General features: G+C 32.2%; 1 protein-coding gene across 1 annotated transcript in view; it reads right to left on the reverse strand.

The window, feature by feature from the left end:
- Positions 1–5,000, reverse strand: part of LOC143038918 (zwei Ig domain protein zig-8-like) — a 599,484-nt gene that overhangs the window by 62,644 nt on the left and 531,840 nt on the right. The window lies entirely within an intron of this gene.

Raw genomic sequence — 5,000 nt, forward strand, 5'->3', positions numbered from 1 at the left:
ACTTTTTAATTTAGTTTATACTATTCCCATTATGTCTGTTTTTTTTTTCTAATGCCAGATTGTCATTTAATTCATTCAGTCCTGAAATCATTCCATCTATGTTGGTATAGGCTAACTTTATTTTTTCCCTTTCTTGTCTTTTCCTCTCTGTTTTGTTTCCTTTTTCCTGGTATACCATTTTCTCAGCCTCAGGTCCATCACTCAAAAAAAAAAAAAAAAAAAAAAAAATCAGTCTCAGTTCTTTTTTCATGTTTTTCATTTGCTTCATTTCTTTTTCTTTTTCTTAATCGCTCTTTTTTTTATCCATACATTTTTGTGTTGTTCACTATTTGCTAGTTTTGTTGTTCTAGATAGTACTTCATCTGCAATCATTTGTGTCCTAAGTTTTACTTTCAGTGGCCTATATTGCTTTTCTTTTAAGTATTTATCTATGCTATATGTCTCTTCAATTTCTTTATACTTTATCCTCCCTCTTGAATCTCCTTCAGAATTTCTTTAGCGATCTCTTTTTCCTTTATTTCTCTCTGATATCTAGGAACATCATGCTTCTCTTTAATGTCATAGATTACAAGACATCTTTTTTATCCACTGTGCCCCTGACCAAATTACCTTTCTCTTTAATTAAATTACCTTTCTCTTTAATTACTCGGATAACCGTTTCCTTAGCATTCTTCTTGACCTGTTGCTCCGCTATTTCTTTAAAAGATTTTTTTTTTACTTTCCTGCTCTACTTTCCACTGTTTCTTTATTTCTTGGAAGTCATTTTCTTTTATCTTTTCTTCCACTTTCTCTGTCATTGCCTGCATTTGATCCTTCATATATTTCTTTAATGCCTCGTTCCTATTCATATCTTCATTTTTCAATCTTTCACTTTCTCCCTTTGTCTTATTTAGTTCCTTTTTCAACTCATCTATTTTCCTGTTATTTTCTTCATTAGCTCTTTGTAATAGAGCTACTTCTTTGTATATAATTTTACATTCACTTTTGAGTTCGATCATTTCATCTAACAAGTCGTTGATTTCCCTATTTCTCATTGTATTTTTAAGCCTGGGTTCTCTTTCCCTTTCTATCCCTCTATACATAATACCACTTTCTCTGTCAAAACCAGAAAATAATTCTTTTTCAAACCTTTGGTACGTCTTAGTTGATTCGTTCAGGCATGTCCTTTTTGGAATTACCCCCAAACGGTGATTCGACCCTACTTACGTCTAGGCATCTTTTTTTTTCCCCTTTGATTTTCGTTTTTCCTTCCATTGACCGTGAAAAAATAAAGATACAAAGACGATTACATTGTTGATCACTCATAGTATAGTTCTCCCTTCTCGTTTTTGTAAACAACTAGGTAGGGTTGGTTCCAAATTCGTCCGTCGGCGAAGCGCTGCTTAGCGGTTCGGAACTTGTTTATCGGTACGTCTTACTTCAACCACTGCTGGTGTGCGTGTGTGTGTGTGTGTGGGGGGGGGGGGGCAATGTTACTAGCGGGGTCCCCCAGGGCTCGGTTTTGGGCCCCTTGTTGTTCATTATGTAGATAAACGACTTAGACGATGGGATGAATAGTGATGTTAATAAGTTTGTGTGTGTGTGTGTGTGTGTGTGTGTGTGTGTGTGTGTGTGTGTGTGTGTGTGTGTGTGTGTGTGTGTGTGTGTGTGTGTGTGTGTGTGTGTGTGTGTGTGTGTGTGTGTGTGTGTGAGTGTGTGGGGGGGGGGGGGGGGGTGGGGGGCAATGTTACTAGCGGGGTCCCCCAGGGCTCGGTTTTAGGCCCCTTGTTGTTCATTATGTAGATAAACGACTTAGACAATGGGATAAATAATGATGTTAGTATGTTTGTGTGTGTGTGTGTGTGTGTGTGTGTGTGTGTGTGTGTGTGTGTGTGTGTGTGTGTGTGTGTGTGTGTGTGTGTGTGTGTGTGTGTGTGTGTGTGTGTGTGTGTGTGTGTGTGTGTGTGTGTGTGTGTGTGTGTGTGTGTGTGTGTGTGTGTGTGTGTGTGTGTGTGTGTGTGAATTTTCTCTATTTTCGCATATTTTTATTTTCACCTTTAACTTGCTATCAAACTATTTACTATCTATTGATATTTTGTTTTCTACATATAAAGAACAGGCTCCTCTTCTTATTCATCCATGTCCTCCAAATGGAAGAACAATACACCGTAAAATATCGTTCAGTAGAAGAAACTGAAGGAAATCTCCCATTCAAAATCCCGTGCCAAGAAAGAAACAACAAAATTTGTGTTCAAAGATCCACATTAGATCGTTCAGCGAGTGCTATAAGGTTTCTAAAGACCTTGGAATCTTAGTATTTCAATATCAAGAACATTATAAACTTTACTATTATTATTTTTAATATTATTATTATTATTATTATTATTATCATTATTATTATCATTATTATTATCATTATTATTATTATTATTATTATTATTATTATTATTACTATTATTATTATTATTATTATTATTATTATTATTATTATTATTATTATTATTATTATTATTATTATTATTATTATTATTATTATTATTATTATTATTATTATTATTATTATTATTATTATTATTATTATTATTATTATTATTATTATTATTATTATTATTTTTATTATTATTATTATTATTATTATTATTATTATTATTATTATTATTATTATTATTATTATTATTATTATTATTATTATTATTATTATTATCATTATCATTATCATTATCATTATCATTATTATCATTATTATCATTATTATTATTATTATTATTATTATTATTATTATTATTATTATTATTATTATTATTATTATCATTATTATTATTATTATTATTATTATCATTATTATTATTATTATTATTATTATTATTATTATTATTATTATTATTATTATTATTATTATTATTATTATTATTATTATTATTATTATTATTATTATCATTATTATTATTATTTGACTCTTATTATTATCCTCTCATATTCAGGTGTCATGGAAAAGTAATCTACACGGACTTGTGTTTTATGACGTCATCTATGACGTCATCCTAGTGACGTCATTCTCTCGCAGCATCCGGTTGCCTTGAAAACGAGATCCACTAGATCTGGCTAACCTCAGACCAACGCCGGATTCAGCCAATGGCCTCATCCAACATCAGTGTCCATCTCTCGTCACAGGTATTGACGTCTGTCCGGTCGTGTGTCCGAACACCGGGGGTGAGGTGGGGAGCCCGGACGGGTGAGGGGGGGGGGTGTTGTCCGGGAAAGGATAGTTTCCGGAACGGTCCGCGGACTGTGTACGTTGCTTTGCCTTGCACAGGTTCCGGGCCATTGGGGAAGAAGAGTAAGGTACCTGGTCCCCGGATCACGTTCACGGGAGCTCGCTCAGGCAGGAACAGAACGATGGTTCTTCATGGTGAAAAATCAAAAAGGTGAAAAAAGACGGAAGAGGGAGAGAAAGAGAAATAAAGTAAAAAGAAAAAAGATCAAATCAGTAAAGAAAGAAAAGAGGGAAAAAAGAATGGAATAGGGAAAGAAATCATAAGAAAGAAAAATAGAAGAAGAAAAATATAGGAAAAACGAAAAAGGAGAGCACAAAACAAAAAATTATAAAGAGAAAAAAAAAGAAAAAAGAAAGAAAGGAGAATGAAATATAACGAAATAATATAGAAATGAAATGAAAACAAAGACAAAAAAGAAAAAGAAAAACAGAAATTAGATATGTGGCTCTCCATCATGAGGAGCAAATTTGGTGAGACTGTATAAGAACAAAAGATCACTTAATATAATAAAAAAAATAGAAAAATAAACAATCAAATAAATAGATAAATGAATGAATGAATAAACAGATGCATGACTAAGTAAATAAACAAAAGAATAGATGTGCAAATAAACAAATGATTAAATAAATGAATGAATGAATAAATAAAAAGATAGATTAGTGAATAAATAAATATATTAATAAATAAATAGAATAAATAAACAGATAAATAAATAGGTTTATGAAAATAGATAAATTGATAAATGAATAGATAAATATATGGATTGTTTGTACGAGCATACTGTCCGAAATCAGTAGTCAGGGCATTGGGAAAATTAAATATTGAAAAAACCCATACATACACATACCAAAAGGTCCTTTCCCCCCTTATAAGTGTATGGCCTCGTCAATGCATATACCCACCCTTCATCCATCTCCTTGCAAATGAGGGGTCACCCCTGTCTCTCGCCACATTGTTCGAGTCAGAATCAATGTACCAAGACAAAGGAAAGATATTCTTAATGAAGGCTTCTGTGAGTCCCGGGAGGTGGCTGAAGACCTGAGCTCGTGGTAGCGGGTTTCAACACAAGTTGCCTTTGCAAGAGAGCAGAGCTTTCGTCGATTCAGGTGTTAGTTATTCTGTTCCTCCGTGTTGGCATTCAGCAGAGAGCCATTACTGGCCCAGATTTTGGTCAGAAATCCGCCATTTTGGTCAGAAATCCGCCATTTGGGCCAGAAAATCGCCACTGCTTTAGCCCAACTTGGCGGAGTAGTGCAAAATCTTTCGGGACATATCAAAGCTAGACACAAACGGAAAGTAAATAGATCTATATGCATTTATTCAATAGACAGATGAATAAATTCATAAATGCAAGAACGTAGGAACTTAGAAATAGACCAATAGATATACCAATGTGATAAATAATTAACGAATAAACACCTAAGTGATAATAAACATATTTATAGATATGAATATGTAGATAAATGCGCATATAAATAAGTAAATGAATATATAAAGACAAATACGCAAACGGGTAAATACATAAATACATTAACAGGTAAGTAAACAGACAAATATTTGTAAATAATAAATGATGAAGTTAAAAAGCAAATAAGTAGATAAGTCAATAGATAAAAAAAGAATAAATAGGTATAAATAAATGGATTATAAGAATTGATAGATGAATACATAGATAAATAAATGAATATAAATAACAGGTAAGTAAATAAATAAATTAGATAAATAAATGCGTAAACAATTAAGTGG

The sequence above is a fragment of the Oratosquilla oratoria genome, chromosome 25 (genome assembly GCF_046742065.1).
Source record: "Oratosquilla oratoria isolate Oo_2021 chromosome 25, ASM4674206v1, whole genome shotgun sequence".
NCBI lineage: Eukaryota > Metazoa > Arthropoda > Malacostraca > Stomatopoda > Squillidae > Oratosquilla > Oratosquilla oratoria.